A 22360-nucleotide genomic window follows, 5' to 3' on the forward strand; every position below is an offset into this window, starting at 1 on the left:
ATAAGCAGATGAGAGTTGTGCACAAAACTTCTTATCCTCATGATAAGCACACCAACACTATTGACTAACGCAGGGGCGAGCAATTATTTTGGGTGGAGGGCCACTTAACGAGTTTTGGTGAAATGTCGAGGGCTGCATGGGTAGTCCCACCCCTTGACAGTTGCCCCACCCCCTTGTCGCCATCTTGGGACTGGAAGTCCCACCTGTAACCCTTGACTTTTGCCATCAGAAGTCCTTCCCCTTGCCCCCCATAAATACTCCTTTTGGGAGGGAGGATTGCCATCTTGGAGCCAGAAAAAAAACAAAGCATACACTAAAAGTCAAACATCTACTATAACATACTTTAATATTATTACAAAAAATATTTTGTCATGATTTGTGTTTGCATAGTGTATATAGAGGTGATTGCATAGTAACTCAAAAATAAATTCTTAATTTTGTATATTGTGGGGGAGGGTGTGTGCGTGTTGTGTGCAGGGTGTGTGGTATGTGCATGGTATATGTGGTATGTATGGTGTGTGGTATGTGTGTGCACAGCCCCGGCAGGGAAAATGCCTGGCTCCAGCACATGGGTCTGTGTAAGTGCAGAAGCTGTGCATGAGTGGCAGGGAGCGCTGGTGATACAGACAGCCACACGGACGCTGCACCCCTTGCTCTGATGTGCAGCGCTGGCTGGAGGTGCACCCCACTGGGCACCTGTGCCCTGAGCACCCTGCCTGTTGCTGCCGCCACCACTGCCTCCCAGGGCTGTGTGCCATGGGGGGCTTGCGGGGGATCCCCACATCCCCCACTCTCCCTCATACCCACACACTGCTCACCCCAGCTCCGTGCTGTAACTACCCCTGTTCCCCTGGGTGCAGGCTCCGCGCTGCCACTAGTACCAGCCCCACACTCCAGGCTCCTTCCTAGCTTCCCTACTTGCTGCCTGGAGCCAACAGGAGACCAGGAAAGCAAGCAGGTCTCAGAGGGTGCAGCAGCAGCAGCCCTGCATGAAAGCTGCATGCTGGCTGGCCAGGCCCTTCTACCCATAAGGGTGGGAGCCAGCCAATAGGGTATGTTTTTGGGGCTGGGTGTACATGTGGGTGCCTCACTCCCACCCTCTTGAGCAGAAGGGCTTGGCAAGGCACAATATGTTGTGGGGCCCACAGGCCGGATGAAAGTGCTTGGCGGGCCAGATTTGGCCCGCAGGCCGTATTTTGCCCACCCCTGAACTAGTACCTTCTTACATACTTTCCATTTACTGTCTATGCCTGAAATACACGTTGGTAAGAGATTGGCTTAAGCCTCATTGCTTTTGGTGAGTAAAACTAGTGCCCTTCATTTACATTAGCTCTAGGAAACATTAAGATTCCACATTACACTGATAACTTGTTTAAGGAGATATCCTCCACTCAGCCACAAGGAAGGAGGAAGGTGAGGACAGTCATGATCATGATCATGATCCCTGGCCCTATTCATCAGACTGAAAACCACATTCTCTAATGGTCTGCATTTAATAACGGTTAATCTTTCCACTGACTTCAACAGACATTGAATTTGGTCTTAAATGTGTATTTTAAAAAATTCTCACCAGAGAATAATTAGACCCTGAACTTTTCATTCCTACATGTCATTTTGTACCCTAACATCTTATGACATTTATAATTTCTTCTCTTTAATTTTGATAGATAATCAAAACTGAAATTTTAAATTCACTGGTGTCGTTCCCAGATAGAAAACTTTTTCTTGGCAGAGACTGTTTCTTAACGGTTTCAGTATCACTACTATCATAGCTTTGGAGGTTCTGAATTTGTTTAAACTTATCCTGGCACCATTCTCCTATGAACTAGCTGTAAATGTTGTACATTCAGTTCCCAAGTATACAAAAAAATTAGATACTGCCTAGACAACACAGTGGCTGGAGCTCTGCATGTGCCTGTGATCAGCAAATCCAAATTTGTCAATCCAGAAGCAAGATATTTTATACCAGAAAGGTCAAAGAGTCACAGTCAGTAATTTGGGGAAAATTCTGGGGCAACCCGAAGGAAACAGAAGCTATCTTCAGGTCTTGTCAGGTAATCCCCTGGCATGCAGGGAGTCCCCAGCAGGTATAGAGGAGAGAGCAAATTCTTACAACTACATCTCTGCTGCCTTTGAGTCAGGTGTGTGCATCGGGGTAGAGTAGGGAGTGTGCTCTGCTCCATCCCAGCTGAGGGATGACTGGTGTCACCAGGTGCAACTTCCAGAAGCCTCTAGGCTGCTCTAAGCTGAGCTGAGGCAGACAGCAAGCAAATGTAACCAGTTGTTGGCTTTAGGTTTTTCCTGCTCTCCATTCCTGGGCTGCCCTACGTGGCTTTCTTGGGGAAGGGAGCTATGCTTTGCTAAGCAGTTCTAGCTCACTCTTCCTGAGCCTAATCTCCTTTGTTGCCCTGCCTGCGACTCCAATAGCCCAGCAAGGAAACAGAGTACAGGCAGTCCTCGACTTACAATGTTTCAAGTTACAACATTTCACACTATAACAGGGGGCCTGCTCTGGGCCGATCTCTCTGTGGCCTGCCCGCCTGTTTCTGGGCTAACCACTCACCTTCTTGCCCGCCACACCTTGTTGGTAATTAATGATGTAAGTAACCGGGAGGCTGCCCATTTAGCACCCCCTGGCATCAGGGCAAGATCTGTGGCTCTGTTCCTCCCCTACACCACAGCCCAAGCCTTGCAGATGGCATCTAGATATTATCATCATCACCAGCCCCCACACTGGGCCCCAGAATCCTCCTAATTGAACACCACCTGGATTCCTCTCCTCAGGCGGTCTCATCCGCCTTCGTACTGGGCAGCATAGCTCTCTGAACCACTTCCCCTTCGGGTGTGATCCCCCCGGGACCTTTGGCTACTAGCCCTGGCCCACCTCTAGGCCAGTCAGGACCCCAGGTGCACTGTTCTTGGGCGTCCCTCTCAGTGGGCCCCCGGCCCTTCGACCCTTCCAGTCCTGGCCCCAGAATTGACCAGTCAGGGGAAGTTCAGACACACATGCTCTTTCTCCAGGGGTCCACCCTCCAGACCCTATGAAGGGTAACCCACCCGGTTGTGGGGGCTAGGGGTTAAGGCGCCCTGACCCACCTTTCACCAGGGTGGTAACTGGCCTGGTATTTCCTGGGGGCTCCCGCACCACTGAGAGCCCCACCAGGCCACCCACTCCTGGCAGGGTGCAGTTTTAGGTCGTACTCAGGACCAGGAGCCTCCTGACCATCCCCTACAGCTCCTCCCTTACCTCCAGTTGATACCAGCATCCCTCCGACCAGGTGGTGTTGTTGCCTGCCTCCAAAAGCCAAACTGCCCTGTTTACATGGGTAGCCCAGGGCTCAAAATGGCTGCCCTCATCAGGCACCTGGCAGCTGCCGGCTGCCAGCTCCAGGCCCTTAAAGTGGCAGGGACAAACAGTGCCCTGCCACACGCACTTACAACATTTATAAATTGACACCCTGTTTCAAATTTATGACCTCAGTTTCGACTTTACAATTCTTGATCCAATGTGCTTACATGCCAGCAAACAAGTTTGCTGCATCACTCATCTCCCTGGAGAACATCTGTCCAAACTTCCTTGGATACTTTCTTTAAGAAAACAGACAAGACTCCAGAAAAACCTGCAGCCAAGACTCCTGAGAAGACTCCAGCCAAGAACCCTTCACAAAGTCCAACCAAGAGCCTTTCAAAAAGTTGAGCAAAGTCACCTCAAAGAAGTCCTTCCAAATCAATATGATTGCTATTTCCAATATAAATACATTAATGTAGCTATATTACTCATCTATAATTGATCAAGTACAAAATTCTGGGGTATTTTTCATGAAAAGAGGGTATCAGGCCTTGGTTCAGGAACCAATCCCACGGTTCTGAGTTACAATGTTTCCACTTAAGATGCGGTTTTCAGGAGCCAATTGTGTCATAAGTCTGAGGACTGCCTGTAAATAATAAACAATATGGTTGTATCACAAGGAGGAGAAGAGCACAAAGAGGGAGTTGCTAAACAGCAAGGACAGGAAGCAGCTCAGTGCTTCCAGCTCACACCCAGACTGCAGAACAAACAACTAGAAAGATGGTCCCCGTAGTGTTCCCTATAATGAGACTTGCTGATTCAAACATACCAGTCAAAAAAGTAGAACATAACTCATGGAGGGCACTTCAAATTAAAAATCATAATGTTGCATGGGAAATTCCAATATTCCAACATGTTTTTTTTATAGTGATGTGGGACCAAAAAATGATTAAAAAAAACCCTGACATTTTCCAGAGAATAAAAAGTTTTAAAAATTCAACTGGAAAATGTTGAAATGTATATATAATTAAAGGGTCAACATTAATCTCTGCCTCTGCCCAAACTTTCACAATGTCTTGTAGAAGCTGTACTTCCAGGTTGGTCATGCTCCTTCTGGGTGACCTATCCTGCCTCATGGAGGCATGACATGAGACAACTACAGCTACAGTTCTTGTGAGGCACCATGGCAATTTAGGCAGACACAGAGATGAATTCTGACCAAACATGAACCAAGGGGTTTTGCCTCATCCCTTTTTTTTTCTTTTTTTTTTTTTTGGTAATATCTTTTATTGGAGCAACAGTATAATAGGGAAATATCAGCATACACACAGATATGCTGATAGTGAGATTCTCTCTAACCTCCCCTCTTTGGAGATTAATAAAGCACTCCTTTAGCCCAGAAACCTATCTATCTGTGGTACAAAACTACAAACAATGAGAGGCCATGTAGCGGTGTGTGTGTATACATATACATATACATTACTCATTTTATTGAAGTGTTTTAGCAAAATCTGTACGTAAACCACTTCCAACTGCTATTAGTTGGGAGAAATGTTAGACAAGCTTTCAGTCACAAATCATGGCTACAACAACACTCCCACGCTGACCCAACATGAAGTATTTTTGTACTGAATTGACAAACCAAATGAAATGTTTCCTTAAAATTCTTGCTATGGAAATTTTCTACACAACAGTAAAAGTTCTTTGACATGTTCAGGTTCTATCTTAAACCTGAAAATATGAAAATGTTCAGTTGAAATGATACCTAGATCATTTGGATACAAAATTTGCAATAATGTTTGCATAATCTAAAACTATAATTTCTAAAATCAACAGAAACATTTTGTCCATTGTTTTAATTCCAATTAAAATCTTTTTTGTTATCAATTTCTAGCTATTGTTGGAAACCCAAATCACTGCAATGCTGTGCAAGGGCATAGGAGTAAAAAAAGTTAATTGATTAATTTCTCTAATGAATATGATTAAATGCAAAATGATTTAAAACAGCATGAAGCTTGAAAAATACCTAAGTTTTAAAATTCTTTCAGTGTGAATTACCCAAGGTGCCAATATGCCCTTTTACAGCACTTCTCATCCATAGAATTGTGAGTGCTTTATAAAAAAAAGACTACAGTCTTAGGAAAGTAAAGGCAGAGAGGATAAGAGACTTTCTAAGGGCCCCGCAAGTCAAAGTAGAGTTAAGAATGCAGCTAGTGTGCCTTCACAACCAGACTGATCAATGCATCATAGCTGTCCTCTGAAAAGAAGCAAGGTTTTTTGGGTTTATGTTTAAAATACATGTATTAATTTCAATCTGACAATGTACTCTTTGAAGGGGATATTTACAATATCTAGTCAAAATTCTCCTAAACTGATATTTAGCTGTGCTTCATTTTGGTTTCATCCTTAAATTGCCATATGTAACTAGCCATAATTCCAGGTTTTGACTGCCTTATATTATTTTACGAGACTGATGTAATGGTAGCAGGTACGCCTGAAAAAAACGTTCCTGAAATACAAACAGAAGCAAGTGTTATTGGTAGAATGTACCTATAAATCTTACCTAGTACTCCCTTCTACCAGTTTATGGTTATTCCCTACAGTTTATTCTATAGAGTGTTGTATAGTCCAATTACAAAAGAAATGAAGAGAAATAAGGAAGTCTTATTTAACCTACAGAAATGGAAGGTGACAGAGTAAATTCAGACACAGCACTGCTGAACAGCACCAAGTGCATCTGCAGACTTTTGTTCCTTTACTTCAGTTCATGCACTTAGCTAAAAACAGTTTATTTCTTGGGTCATTTAGTTTTTCCATTGAAGCATGAAGGAATAAATGGAGAAAATAGTGAAGGTATATTCAGTGCTGCGGAAAAGTATGACTGTGCTAGGTTCCTATTAACTCCTGTTCCATTTATGCTTTGTTGACATAGGCCTCTACTGTACAAGTTAAAAGCAACCTAAGCAGCTGTTGGTCTTTTGCTTGGCTCTCTGCACTACAAGCATGTTAGAGATTAGGCTCAGTTCAGTTTGCATGTCTGAAATCTCACTCCCCTTACACTTAATGCACCCAGCTCAAGTGACTTGTGTCACTCTGAGCCCTCTGGAAGATTTTGGAGTAGAACTGATAAGCAGATCAGCACAAAGGGTGGGGGGAAAGAATCCCAAGGGCTCCAGTGGTTTATTGTGCATGGAGAAAGGAGGAGAAACAAACATTTTATGGTAAATAAAATACACTTTAACTACAATTTTCTTAACATGCCTGGAACTATGCAATGATACAGGGTCTGTCAAATACTGTTAAACAGGAGAACACAGTTAGTTTATAGGGTTACATTCCATAACTCTTGCAAAGATGAGGGTTTGTGAACCAGGTGGGGTGGGGGTGGAGGGGATCAGAGACAGCCACAGCCAACAGCTGTCCTTATTTGGCAACCTGCTCTTAATTAAAGTGCATTGCAATCTAGCCACACACAAATGATCCCAGTTCTACCCTATTTTGTTTAAAAGGTTTAGGATATTATTACGACTTTTCAAAACTACTTACAATAGCAATAGGCAAAAAGAATTAAAATATTTCCAAATACATCAATATTTTCTTTTTAGATCATAAAGAATTCTTCAATTATTTATTCAATTAATACCTACCTATTTTCATGTTATGAACCTTGTTTTAGTTAACGGATCTTTGTTCTGTACGTGTTAGGAAAGGTTTAAGTTTATGTGTTTCCTATGTAAGCCAAATATATCTTATTTATACACATTTGAGAAATTACAAGTTATGCTTTCCTTGAGTAATCACACCCAACTTTGCAGAGGCTATGGTGTTATCATAGAAGATCAAAATTCACTTTGCAGCAAGAAAACAATCTTTTAACAATATATTTTATTCTGTTTGGGAGCATACCACGAGGAGATAAGCACTTGGCCTGGTCATCTAGATACAGAGATGGAAATTGTATGTTTGATCTCTGTATCTGGAGGAAAAACATGCTAATTATTTTTTTTTAGTCTTGGGTTTCAATGACTATTCCAAGGGGTAGAGGGACAATAAAATCTTCTTCGAAACAGCTTATGTATCCAATTCAGTTAGTCTATCAAGTACATCTATACCCTGCCTTCATTTAATAATGCAGTTACATCACTTCTCTTTCTTTCAGGCTTCCTGTGCTATGCAACTATTACTTAGACACAGGTGTAGCAGTGGACGTAGTATTTCTGGACTTTAGGAAGGCTTTCAACACTGTCTCCCACCCTATTCTCATTAAAACACTGGGGGGGAAGAACCAGCAGCATACCTACAGGCTGGGGAACTCCCTTCTCGTCAGTGCAGAGGCAGAAAAGGATCTTGGAGTCATTATTGATGCCAAAATGAACATGGGCCAACAGTGTGGAGACGTGGTCAGGAAGGCCAATCGTACCTTGTCATGCATCCACAGATGCATCTCAAGCAGGTCCAAGGAGGTGATCCTCCCCCTCTATGCGACACTGGTCAGGCCGCAGTTGGAGTACTGCGTCCAGTTCTGGGTGCCGCACTTCAGGAGGGATGTGGACAACATGGAGAGGGTCCAGAGGAGGGTCACCCGCATGATCAGGGGGCAGCAGAGCAGGCCCTATGAGGAGAGGTTAAGGGACATGAACCTGTTCAGCCTCCACAAGAGAAGGCTGAGTGGGGGAATCTAGTGGCCGTTTACAAACTAGTCAGAGGGGACCAGCAGGCATTGGGGGAGTCCCTGTTCCCCCGAGCACTCCCAGGAGTAACTAGAAATAACAGTCACAAGCTGGCAGAGGGTAGATTCAGGCTAGACACCAGGAGGCGCTACTTCACTGTCAGGGCAGCTAGGATCTGGAACCAACTTCCAAGAGAAGTGGTGCTGGCTCCTACCCTGGGGGTCTGTAAGAGGAGACTGGATGAACACCTTGCTGGGGTCGTTTGACCCCAGTACTCTTTCCTGCCACGGCAGGGGGTTGGACTTAAAGATCTGCTCAGGTCCCTTCCGACCCTACCCCTACCAACTACTTTGCAAATAGCGCTCATAGAAATATTTAATAATATAACCATATTAGATTTAAACATCAACTTAATTCTGAAGTATGCTTACCTTATTATAAATGGACTGTAACTTTGAGAAAGACAAACAAGTAGTTAACTTTAGCTGTTTATACAACTACTCCAAAGGGACTTTTTTCCATTTGGTAGGTATTATCTGATCTGGTAGAATGAGTTGTCAAAAAAGCAAATATGACCTTGCATCTTATGTACTCCTACACACATGATTTTTATCATCTACTAAATGTAACAAAAATTTAAGTGCAATCATTTTTGGCCTCTGTACAATAGGTCTCTGTGTGATAGAGGAAAGTTTGATATGTTTTCTGGTAACAGAAAATGTTGAAACTTGAAGCCCAGAATGTGCTAAAAGCACATGTTGTTACTTGTTTTATAGAGGATTGGAGAAGCAACAACTGGAAAGGTAGTCATGCCTGGGTGAAATTAAATTTGACATTTGTATTATTTCATTTATTTTTAAAATAGAAACTAGAGGTTTCTCTCCCTCTCTCTCTCTCTCTCTTTTTAAGAAAAAGCCTGTATAAGAAGTGGTGCTATAATTACAGACAAAATGACCCCATAATAATTGGATAGGAACCTTTTATCACTTGCTCACTAGTTTGTATTCAGCCAGAATAGGCAATGACTTAAAGTTTTAAGCATCAAGACCACCTAGAGGCTTATGCAAAATGAAGTATGGCTCCAATACACTCCCAAGTGGACATACATCTGTAATTAAATAACGAACTTCAAAACTGGCACTCTTCTGCTCAGTGTTGCCCCTATGGATCAGAGAACTCTAGAGAAAAAGAATGTATTGCAACAAAATGCCTGGAGAACAAAATTCTTGCTCTCTTTCAGAACAAGAACACACAAGTCTTAACTAAAAATGTAATTTGACCACCTTTAAAAGAATAAACAGCAAACATGCACTAGAGATATTGAGAGCAGTTATTAACAGCATTTATGCTGCTCTATTTAGAGAAATAATTAAGATGTCATTAAAGGGTGCCATACTTACTGATTCCTCATCCCCACTAACCCAAGGAATGCTTTCCAAATTTATTCTCTTTGTAAGCATTTCTCTTCACTGTTGTCCCTGTGTACTCAACCTAGGCAATGAATGTCTAATTTGGATTTTCCTGCATTTCCACGTGTCCACAAACAAAGATTCTGCAGTGTGAATTTTGGCCATAATTCTGTTATGCGCAGATGAATTAGAAGATAAAAAAAACAAGCCATCTTTTTTCTCCCATAGCTGTGTTGATTCCACAAGGTCGAAAGGAGCATAACATAGTAAAAAATTATTTTTGTTACTGAAGCAGATAGACATTTTAAATTAGCATAGAAAGGTCCTATGCAGAAGATTTAAGAGCCCTACCAATTATTTGTTATGCAATATTAACAAAATAAAATGAAATATAAGCAGTACTCCCCTTTTACCAAGCCACACCACATAACACAGGGATAGGCAATTATTTTGGCTGGAGGGGCGCTTCACGAGTTTGGGTGAGCTGTCAAGGGCTGCATGGATAACCCTGCCCCTTGACAGTTGCTCTGCCCCTGGTCACCATATTGAGACTGGAAGTCCCACCCCCTAACCCAGGGGTGGGCAAAATATGGCCCACAGGCCAGATCTGGCCCACTAGGCCAGTCTATCCGGCCCATGGGACCCCTAACAAATTTAGAACATATTTATCTGCTCCTGGCTGCCTGTCAAAGATGACAGGAGCCAGGGGCAGTAGGACCCAATGGGAACCAGCAGCAGGAGACAGGAGACCACCCCTGCCCACCCCCAGCCATTTCCCTGCTTCCTGCCCCTGTCCTGCTCCAGCACCATGTGGCTCCCGGCTGCATAGCTGAACCGGGGAGCACGGGGCCGCACTGGCGCAGGGGGTGTGTGCATGTGCACAGGCAGGGGCAGATTGTATATGTGTGTCTGTGTAGACAAGGACAGAGTGTGTGTGTGTGTGTATGTGTGTGCGCGCGCGCGCTTGTAGGGCGAGTCCCATATGCACACCCCATCATACACATGCACCCACACCCCTCCTTGAACTGCCATACACGCAGAGCCCCGCACCCACACCCCCTCACACACCCCAGCTACCTTTCTCCCCACAAACCCCTTAACCACCCACACCCCACATATCCACACACACACCTGCATGCTCCCTCACCCCACATACCCACAGCCCCTCACAAACCTATACCCACCCCCCCACAATATACAAGCGTAAGAGTTCATTTTAAGTTATTGTGCAATCACCTCTATGTACTCTACACAAACACATGTAAACCAAGGCAAAAATATTTTTTTAAATTAAATTAATGACTGTTTTAGATGTTTGTTTTTTAGAATATAGTTTGGTATTTTTCTGGTTCCGAGATGGCAAAACTCCTTGCTGAAAGGAGTACTTCCTGAGGCAAGGGGAGGGACTTCTAGGTCAGGGGTTAGGGGGCGGGACTTCCAGTCACAAGATGGCAACCAGGGGGCGGGGCACATTTCAAGGGGCAGGGCTACCCATGCAGCCCTCGAAAGCTTGCCAAAACTCAGCACACAGGCCTCTGCTCAAAATAATTGCCTGCCCCTGCCCTAATCCCTGACCATTGACCCCGCATTTAACTCTCACAAATGCTCCTTTTGGATGGGGAGGTTGCATCTTAGAACCAGAAAAAAAACCAAATCATACACTAAAAGTCAAACACCAACTGTAACATATTTTAGTTTTATTTTTAAAATATTTTTGCCATGATTTGGGTTTGTGTACTATATAGAGAGGTGATTTCGTAATAATTAAAAAATAAAGTCTTACGCTTGTATGTATGGTGGTGGGGTATATGGTGGGTGTGTATGGTGGGGGTATGTGTCGGCGGGTGTCTGGTGGGAGGGTATGTGTATGGGTGCGTGGGCATGGTGGGGGCTGTGGGGCGCATAGGCTATGTTGGTGGGGGGTGAAGGGGACCCCCACACACACTTCCCCCCCATGGAGTACAGCCCCTGCTGCTAGCAGCAGCAGCAGGTGGGGGTGGATGGACCAGGGTGCTCCTGCCTGGTGGGACGCAGTTCTGGCTAGTCCTGTGTGCCGCACCTGCCTGCAACTCCTGCACTCTCACTGCCCCGTGCTAGACTCCATGGGGAAACAGAGGGCAGGGCTCCCTCCACTCCAGGTTTGCAAACCTGCACAGTAGGAGGCAGGGAAGGCATCCAGCTCCAGAGCAGGGATTCCCCTGCTGCAAGTGCAGGAGCTACAAGAGCATGGCATAGAGCAGAGCTGCTGGGCAGGCTGCGCTCCTTGCCCCCATATGCAGCACTGGCCTGCGCCTGACATGAAAACCCTGAGCCCCCTGCCTGCTGCTCCACACCCCCCACCCTCCCTCACACCTACACCCCACCTAGTGCACCCCTTGGGCACAGGCTCTGTGCTGCTCTCTGCGCTTCCACCCAGCTGCAGCTGCAGCTCCACCACCCACACCTGCCCCCCATCGCTTCCCTACCTGCGGCCCAGAGAGAACTGGAAGCCAGGGAAGCCAAGCAGGTTCCCATGGGTGCAGCTGCAGCAGAGGCAGTAGCAGCTCCACCTGGAAGCTGCTGCTGGCTGTCAGGGTCCTTCTACCCACGAGGGCGGGAGCAAGGCACAATTGGGAATGTTGGGGATGGAGGATGTATGAGGGTGAGTGCCTTGCTCCCACTCTCGTGGATGGAAGGGCTGGGCAGGGTGCAATTCATTGGGGGCACCATGGGTCAGATGAAAGTGCCTGGTGGGTTGAATCCATCCCGCAAGCCATATTTTGCCCACCCCTGACATAACCCATCCATCTAATATCTCAATCCACCTTCCTTTCTTCCGAAGGCTAAGTGAAACAAATGGTTCCTGAATTCAGCCAGGGAACAGACCTGTTCATTAAGAAGATGCTAGTTTCGCAGTTACTTTTCTAACACCAGACATATTTTAGGTCAACCAAAGCAATCAAAATGTGAAATAAAATGTAGCAGCCTTTAAAAAATTGACCCACCTGAACAGAATGGGAAGGGCCACCTGGCAGAGACAGAGTTTGTCCCTGAGGGGACACTGTAGGCCCTGAGGGCAAGTGAAGCTGTTTCGGGAGCAGCCCTGTTGGAAGTGAGAGGGGTGATGTAACCCCAGTAAAGTTTTGAAAGAGAGCCTTTAGCAAAAGTCCGGGAAGGGCCCTGAGCTGGGATTGGCTGAGAGACTTGCATAAAAGGGGGAGCAGTTTTTCCCGCAAGGGGGGAACAAGAGGGAGAGAGGGGGCTGAGGGACAGGCTGGAGACCTGATTGAGAGTCTCAGCGCAGTGGTCCCACGGAGAGCCCCTGAGAGAGGCCTGCAGGAGCAGCCGTGGAGAAGCTGTGGGGGCAGGAGCAGGCAGGGACTGCTCGTGTGGAGAATCCAAGTCTGGAGAGACCCGACTGCAGCTAGTGTGGCTGGGTGAGCACAGCAGAGCCGGGGTGGGGACTGCCAGAGTCTGCCCTAGTTTCCCTGATGAGTGAGGGGCCCCAGAGGCAGGGAAAGCCCAGGGAGGGGCTGCATTTGCTGGGGCTGTGAGGCTGTGTGGGACAGGAGGGTTGCTACAGCCTGCAGCCCAGACACTGCTCACAGCAGAACCAGGGAAGGGGGTCAAAGGCAGGGGAAGGCTGTCTTGCCGGAACTGCAGAGGAGCTGCTGCTTGCTGCTCAGAGACCCCAGGAGCACCGAGACGGACACCAGTGCCAGGGAGCATCCACAGACCACATGCAGGGACACAGGCAGTCCTGCTCCCTGAGATACCCCACCAGGGGCAGTGCACACGGGATCCCCAGTATACCGTGTGCAAGTGAGAGACTGTGTAAATAAGTTCTTGAGGGTTTATTAGTCGGTATATCCATGTGCTTATTGCTACCGGGTACCCCAGGATCCCATTATTCAGGTGAGGGCGCATGTAGTGTCGTGCCCCAGGGTTACACAAAAGTTTAGAAGCATGAGTTACATATGCTATATGGTTTATGCTACACCATCTAAAAGGGTCTCACTGTTGGTGTCTCATGCATTATGAGCCAATATCATTCAATATTTTATTATTGGCCTGATTATAATTTAAAAGTAAAAAGGTAAGCAACAGGTAAGAAATTCAATAAACATATTAACATTCAATATAGGCAATATTCTTTGGGAGGCAGGGAAAATAAAGATTTATTTTGGATGTTTGCTAACACTGAACTCCCCATTTTTCCTGAAAAATAATCTCAGTAGACTAGATTGGCAGGAGTTGATACTAGCTTCATGATAACAGATTGTTTTTCCCCTCTCTGATTAGGGTCCTGGAATTTAATAATATGAGGTGGAGGGAACCAATCATTATAAAGAACAAACAGTTCCATTATGTTACATCAAGATCTGCAATTTCATTTAAACTATGATGACCAACAGGTAAAGAAGCCTTGAGAAGCAGACACTGGTTTGTCAAAAACCCAGTTGACAAAGTGCCCTGATGCTGGCGTTCGAAGTGAGGCAGCAGATTTTGGAAGCCAACAATACCTATCTCCCAAAGCATAAATATATTGTTAATAAAAAATATTGTAAATATATGATAATTTAGTTATTATACTGAATCAAAAAGGAATAGTAATAGTTCCCTTCTTTCAACTTCTTGAAATGCCTTGTCAATAAATAAAATATAAGACAGGTGTAACAACAGAGCTCTCTCTTAGTCATACAAAACCATGTTTTTTGTAAGTATTTGGAAAGAGTAAAAATGAGACCACATTAGAGTCATTATGAGCTACATGCTGGGAGTGAAGGGAGAAGAGATGGGAGAGAGGGAGAAAAAAGAAAAAAAAACAATGGAAAGTTAAAAGGAGTTATTCTTTTAAAACTATTCATTGTTAAATGCATGCAGCATTGTCCAGGCCAATACAGGTGCTGGTTGGGGGTCCAATTCTGCATTTCAGTAAAAACACCAATAGCAGCTGGTGAAATGTTGAGCACTTCTAGCATGTATAATTTTAATGGGAAGTTTTGCCTGTGTTGCACACAAATGTCAACCTACAAAATAGAACCTATTTAATAAATTCCTGCACAAAAGTCTGTCAGCTATTCTTGACTGAGCTAAAATTTTAGCTCGGGATAATTAACGGCAATCTTTTTTGTCCTGTATAATTTGTACATTTCAGAAGTGCCCTGCCTGGGATGCACTGCCAGCATCAAGAAGTGAGAGATTTGGAATTTCTGATGACCGTTATTTTGCAAATACAATGTCAAAAGCAGTTTTGTCCATTTTAATGCCAATGTTTCACTTGTCTAATTAACATACAAATCTAGTTCTCTCTGCTTTTCATGTGTGAGAGAAATCCTACAGCCATGTGCCTTGCTGATCTGATAATTATCTAACAGAGAAAGCCTACCTGGTTTGGTGGAATATTTAGATCCAATTCATTAGATAATTAAAGTGACAGGAGGGAAAAGACAGGAAAAAAATAATTAGTTAATTTGAATTCAATTAGTCCCCATTAACTCTAAATTGATATTTCACATCCACTACTGTAAATCTCACTAGGAAGCTACAAGGAATGAAGGAATTTGTATCTTTTTATTTTTCTATTTGTTGTTGACTCATTCATATTATAATGACACAGAGGCACCAATCAAAATGTGTATGTGGTAGACAATATAATAACCAGTAAGTGATAGCTCCTGTTCCAAATAAGTACATGGGGGATGTCACATCTGGTCCACAGGATGCAGTTCAGAGGCCAATATGACTCTAATAAGAATATGCAGAATCTCAGCTTTAATTTTTTGTACAAGTCGCTAGTCTTCATGCCTGCAGAGACAGCCCTTCTAAAATGAACCAAGGGTAATTGGTCCAAGTGCTGCCTGAGTCAAGAGAGAACCTGAAACAAAAAGGAAAAATCAGAAAACTTCTCTGACTCATAATCATCTGATGGGAGTGTCACCTGTAACACACTGGATGTCAACACTCCAGCATTGTCGTATCTACTGCACTGCTTATCAGTTTAGTTAACAGAATGGGATAGGAGGGTGGGAATTGAGACTTGTGACCAGCAAGGAAATATAGAAATAAAAATGAAATTACCACAGAGAGGCCACACTCTCCCCTTGGTCTCTATGCAAACCTCCTAACAGTTTCCACTGTGAATTCAAAGTACTGTTCAACAGTCCATGGACCACAGACAGACACTCTGGGGTCTGTTCCTTCAAGGGAGCTTGATAAGCCTGGCTCCCAGTCTAATTAGACAAGATGGGCAAAATGCTAGCAAGATCTTGCAGACCACCTTAGTGACGTTTCATCACCTGAAATGGAAGCAGGAAGTAAGAGATGTTTCTGCCTGATGGAGGTACTACCATTCTGAATACTGAAATCTTCCCAGCCAGAGTCTGATTCCCAGTGCTCATTAAAAACAAAACAAAACAAAAAAAAACTGAGGAGATTTCTGGCTACAGATGAGCACTAGAAAGAGTTTACTGGCAAAAACTATTCCTTGTGAATGATCACCCCAAGACACTCACTGCACCCCATCCTTTCAAGTTGTAGAAATTAAACACTCTGTGATACTATCAATATACTCAGAATATTTTTTCAGGAACAAAGTATAAACATTTCCAGTAAGTACTAAGTACACTTGATATCAATTTGTTTGCCAAATGCCTCTTTCTTGGCTTCTGAGAAAGCAGTTTTATTTATGCTTGAAAAAATAAACAGGCTCCTAAGTCCCTCATTCCTCCTTCAGAGTATGTGCAACTCTGGGGCAGGGTTTTTTCACAGGTTATTGAAGAATTCTGTGTTACAGTATAAGCAACACATTACTGTTCCAGTACTGCCACTAGAGGGGGAAGGCAAAATCATAACAGCAGTATATTTTTAAAAAATTAGGGGAGAGAAATTGGGGAGAGTTATGGAACTGTATACACAAAAGACAAACCGTATGGCAGTGGCAGAAAGGACAACATTAACTTGAACAGTAGAGGTTGAATGGATGAAAAGTAAAAAGGGCAGATAAGCAGCGTGGGGAGCAGAAACAGAAGCACCAGAGTAAAGCTAAACATGACATAATTTAAACAAAAAACACATACAAATGGTCCTCCAGGGAACGTGCATCAGTTGTATTTAAGGCCACCATGAGAAGAGCAATTTAGTAGGGCTGTGCGAGGCTTCGGACCATGCTCTGGATCCGGAGAAGCTTCAGACACTTCAGTGTCCGAAGCAGCATGTCTGGATTGAAGCCCTGGCTTTGTTAGGCTTTCCGAAGTGGTTTGGAGCTTCCAAACTCCTTCGGAAAAGCTTCGGAGCCGCCTCGGAGATCCGGCCACAGCGTATAATGGGGAATCAATGAAATATCTATAACTTTGTTGTTTGTTGTCTGATTTGGATGAAACTTGCAGGAATGGTAGCCTCTGCTGATAGCATGAAGCCTGCCAGGTTTCAAGAAGATCGGTGTGGGGGCTCGGGGGAAACTGCACCCCAAATTCATGTCACGTGTATGTGTTAAGCCACAGGGGGGGTGAAAACTGCAGGGGTGGTAGCCCCTGCTGAGGCCACGAAGGCTGGCAAGTTTCAAGGAGATAAGTGCGGGGGCTTGGGAGGAACTGCACCTCAAGCTGCGGACAAGCAAAACTTGTGACATGGGTGACACTGTGTATGTTAAGGTGCAGCAGGGTGAAAGCTGCAGGGATGGTAGCCCCTGCTGCGGCCACGAAGCCTGCCAGCTGTCAAGGAAATAGGTGCAGGGGGGTTCTGGGGCCCGGCACCTCTAGCTGCTGACAAGCAAAACTTGTGACATGGGTGACACTGTGTATGTTAAGGTGCAGCAGGGTGAAAGCTGCAGGGATGGTAGCCCCTGCTGCGGCCACGAAGCCTGCCAGCTGTCAAGGAAATAGGTGCAGGGGGGTTCTGGGGCCCGGCACCTCTAGCTGCTGACAGGCAAAGCTCCTGACATGGGTGCTTGTGCAAACTGACTGTCTCCGTCTTGGGGCAGTTGACTGTATTGATTATTTCCTCTCCTTAGTCCATGTCACAAGTTTTGCTTGTCAGCAGCTAGAGGTGCAGGGCCCCAGAACACCCCCACCCCCCACACCTATCTCCTTGAAAGCTGGCAGACTTCGTGGCCGCAGCACGGGCTAGCAGGCCTGCAGCTTTCACCCTGCTGTGCCTTAACACACACAGTGCCACCCATGTCACAAGTTTTGCTTGTCCGCAGCTTGAGGTGCAGTTCCCCCCAAACCCCTACACCTATCTAATGTACACTGACCAGAAAGTAAAGATCAAAATATTAAAATCATAAAATGGAAGCTGCAGCACCAATTAGATTCCAAATCCAGAGCTACTCAATTCAAATTCCCAGTGCCAAATTTGACATGATGCAACAAATTCTCTTCAAATAGTTTAATGCAAACTAGCACAATAGCCATGGCATGATTCAAACTATTGCAAAGTCCCACTGAAAAACTCAGCTGCTTAGAATTCTTGCAGGTAACTCACTCTCAAGAGAATGAAAGTTTGAGCACACCTTTGATTATAGTAAAGGGGAAGTTTCAGTGCCCAAACATAAAACTGTGCCTTGCAGACTTAGGTAAGGTCTACATGGTAAATGTTCGACCACCTGTGATGGCACCCTCCAGCATGCAGGAATTTTCCAGGTAGCCTGCTTCCTAAACTGGAGCCAGTGTGGCTACTGCAGGTGACACTTTCAACTAACTAATTAGCACTGCTGAATCACAGTGCCAATTAGTCCACATGCACAAATGTAGCTATGCTGTTTCTGGCTTAGAAGGCAGCCCACCAGGAGTCAGAAACAGTACCCTCTACTACAACAACACTGCCTGAGCATGAAACAGGACCCCTGATCCACATGCAAGCATTAGTTACAAATCCATGTGTATGTTTACAACAATGTGATGCAACATGAATTATTTTGCTGCACTTTTCCACCAGCCTTAATTTCAAGAACTCAAAACCCTATACCAACAGGTATAGGCTAATGTGTAAGTCTACACTGCTGTAACTGAAGGGTAGTTTAGTCATACTGGAACTAACTTTAAATTAGCCAGCTTGGGTTCATGTAGCACCCATGTAACCACAGAGTTCAGTATGGGTTGCAAAAATCAATTTGAAAAGCTGAGTAAATAACCAGGTAGTTAGCTTGTTCTGAACCTCAGACTTCTGCAGTCACCCTGCTACTGGTATCCCAAGCCAGACAGTTTTAAACTAGCTCAGATATGTTTGCATTACATCTCAGGCGCAGCAGTGTAGGCCTACCATAGGATTCACTTATTACACTTCCGTGACAAAGCCAGATATAATTCTCATTTTCACAAAGGAATAAACTAAGGCTGTACAGGTTAAGGGACTTGTCCATAGCCAAACATTCAGTGGGAGAGCAATGACTGGAACATGCCAGGCCTAACTTTCAAACCATTGATCAAAATCATCACACATGGCCCTGGGCCTGCAACATATTAAGTCTACTATTATTTAGTTATTTGTACTAGTCAGTTTCCCTTGTCCTCTGATGAAAAAAAATGCCCTCCATGCTTGAGGGTCCTATAACTACCATGTACTTTCATCCCTGGTTTTCTTTTAAACTAAAACAAAACATCCTCTTAAGTCTGCAAATGTCTGTCCCTTGGGTCAGAGAGATTACTGGCAGTGGCGACTCTCCTTCCATGCCTGACAAGTGCAGATTCTTGCCTCTAGTCTCCAGTAAGCCAATCCCAATACTTTTGCATTTTTCTGCCATTGCTAGGCCTGAACGCAAAGGAACACGGTAGAGGTTTCCTACATAGCAAGGCAGAACTCTGGATACACACAAATGTTGAAGTAATACTGCTCACAGTAGCTGCTGCTGTATGCATCTCTTCATATGCATTACCACTGAAGGAGATGCTGAAATACATCTGATACAGTGCAAGTAGGCAGCAGCAGCCTTTATTATAGCCATAGCCCTTCTGTATATGAGTACCAATAAAGAAATTACAGATTAGTTTCTCATCCTTGCTCCTCCTCACAGCAGAAATTGGTTCTTTCGCCATTTATCATAAAATAATTCTCTACTTAGCTAGGAGTGCAAACTGGAGTTGTATACAAAAGAAGTTCCCCAAAGTAAATTTTTATCTATGAAGAAAGGGCCAATTGCATCTTTAAAAAGAGAGGGGGAAAATAGAGTGAAAACCCCACCACATGATCAAATACATAGTGAAGATTTCCAAAGTGCTTTTGAGTGAAATAGTGTCAGCATAACCAACCACCAGTGTAATACAGACATCTTGACAGTACATGGCATAATTATGCCACAATTTGTTGCAGAAAGAGAGGAATAAATTTTAGTTAAGCAAAAGGCAATAAATTGGACTGGAATTTGGAGCCAGATTTTCAAAGGTATTTAAGTGCCTAAACATGTTGCGAAGCACCTCGTGGTTTCAAAAGTGACAAAGGTTAAATGCCTAATTTTAGATGTTTTTGAAAATTTCACTAGCAGCTCTCCTTAGGTACCTAAATACTGCTGAAAGTCTGTCCCTCAATAAGCAGCAACTCTTATCTTTTAGACACACATAGAGAGAAGCAGATTTCCAGTATAAACAGGACTATGGAATCTTTACTGACAAGTGGTCCGTATTTCAATTTTACATCAAGAACAGGGATATATAAACAACTTACTGAAGGGCAAAAGTGGGTAGGAATTTACCAAATGTCAGCTTCTCTACATTAACTGCTTGTGTGACCTCTCTTACCTCACTCCTTAAAGCATAGGCAATGCGTGGGGGGGGGGGGGGCACGCGCCCTGCCCCCGACAGGGCTGACACCAACGGCGGAGCCTGCAAGAGCTTGCCAGCTCTGGCCCTGCTGCTGATGCCAGTGTTGGCACCTGCAAGAGCTCGCCAGCTCCATCCCTGCCCCTGCCGGTGGTGGCGGTGCCTGCAGGAGCTTGCCAGCTCCATCCCCACAGCCGCCACCAGTGGCGGAACCTGCGGGTGCCCCCCCAGACTCGGGAGGCACCAGTTGTCCATGCCTTAAAGACTAAATTATGGTACTGTGGGATAAGCTCATGCACATAGGCAGTTACAACATAGCAGCTGATGCACCATAACCTCTCCTACCATCTTACCCCATTGTAAATATTTATGCCTCTACCCCTAATCCGACACTTCAGGCAGCACAGTGTCTATCAATCCCATATTGGGACAGAAGTTGAATACCCCTGCTGCAATACCCTACTGAATCACCATCATTACTCCCTTAAAAAAAAAAAAGGGGGTCTCTTTGGAAGTGTTCCATCCAAACGCAGACCAGTATTCACCACAAGATAAACAGGCTATGCCTCATCTAGTTATGGAAAATAATCCACTCAGAAGTCTTCTGAAAAAATTCCCATGTGAAATCTGCCTTGTTTCAGTTTCTAAATCGAGAAGGCATAATATTTATTCAGAATAACTCAGAGCTCCTCAGTAAAATGAATCTATCTGTTCATATGATCTCAATTACTATAGTATCTAAATGCCTCACCAGACATGCCAAGGTAAAGGCTTATGGTACTCTGGTAATGAAATGCAACTCTCATTCACTCTGCTTATGGTAGTGCACAATCCTAAGCACTGGAAGCAGCTATGCCACCCTGCTGAGGAACAACCTGCCCTAGTTCTGATATCAGTGCCATTAGGCAGATATGGGCCTGCTGTTTTTAATGAACATATAAATGCAGAGATAGGTTTTGATGTAAATGCTTATTGGCTCAGTGATAAGAGCAAAACTATTCGGAGTTGGATTCCTGAAGATAGTGGCCTTCACTCTTGAGACACTGGAGAGCTACACAGACTGGAATCACAGACTTCCACAAAATAATTGCATTGTGACAGCCTGACATTGCATTAAGAAGACTGAGTCATGCAACTGCAACATCATTAGTCAGTTTTACCACAGGTTGATGCGACATTACAGCAAACTGTGTCAAGTTACCATGCTGAGGTTATGTGGTCTTTATCTTTCACTTCTTTTCAGGCACCGACTTTTTTTTTGTCCACCCCCTGCTAGCTCACTGCAGTCTGCTGAGAAGGTATTACCCTCTCTTTTTCTTCCCTTCCTGGCTGCTGAAAGGGGCAATGATGGATCTTGGTACTTCCAATCCATTTACTCAATTTTTCTCTAGCTGTCTCACATATCTAAGCAATGGGGGGAGTGTTCTCCTGCATTATGCTCACTGTTAATAGACTCGTGGGTTCCACTAGGAATACATGCTGGACACTGAAGCATCTTCACATGGTTCTAGAGAAGAGTACCACTGCTTTGAAAGGAGACTTATTTTTCCCCTGATTCTCAAGGTCTAGTTGGATTAAAACAGTTTGCTGTGCCACCACCATTACAGTAATGATCAGCCAGAAACTGAGGGAAAGCAGTGTCAATAACAACCGTAATAAAGTTGATATGCAGCTGTGTAATACAGCTTTTTTTCCCAAATGGCACTAAGAAAAAATTAGTGAGGTGTATTGAACCACAGCATCTAAATACCTACTATAAATATAGCTGACATTGAGCTCTGTAACGAATTACTACTCTCTCTTTTACCAGTTCATGATCTTAGCTGTAATTCAAAATGGAAAAAAACTATTTAAGTTCCATCAGGCTTGCAAATGTTAAGGGGGAAAATGGGAACGTTTCCCATTAATTATTCTAATAGGACACAAGAAAAAGACAGTGAGCCATCCAAAAAAGTCAATATTGGCAGAGTCTATATAGTTTCTTTAGCATTTTGTGTAAACGTTCAAGCAATGAGATCTATTATTCTGTGCCTGCAGTGATATGCCCCTAAGTAAATGAGTATCTGTCAAACATCTGACCTCTTACAGGATTTTTAGAGGGCATGCATCAAATGTGTTTAAAATAAAATGGGGAAGAAAATATTATACTTCATAATTAAACTGCAAAAGATTGCTACTTCTTCTGACTTCCAGGCTTAATCTACCTCTAGTATTCACCAAGCAAACAAACAAACAATCAAAGAAAACAGTTGAGGGAAG

General features: G+C 44.2%; 1 protein-coding gene across 19 annotated transcripts in view; it reads right to left on the bottom strand.

Moving 5' to 3' along the window:
* RGS6 (regulator of G protein signaling 6) overlaps positions 1–22360 on the bottom strand; it is a 578846-nt gene that overhangs the window by 554031 nt on the left and 2455 nt on the right. The window lies entirely within an intron of this gene.

Source organism: Alligator sinensis, unplaced genomic scaffold (assembly GCF_000455745.1).
Source record: "Alligator sinensis unplaced genomic scaffold, ASM45574v1 scaffold381_1, whole genome shotgun sequence".
NCBI lineage: Eukaryota > Metazoa > Chordata > Crocodylia > Alligatoridae > Alligator > Alligator sinensis.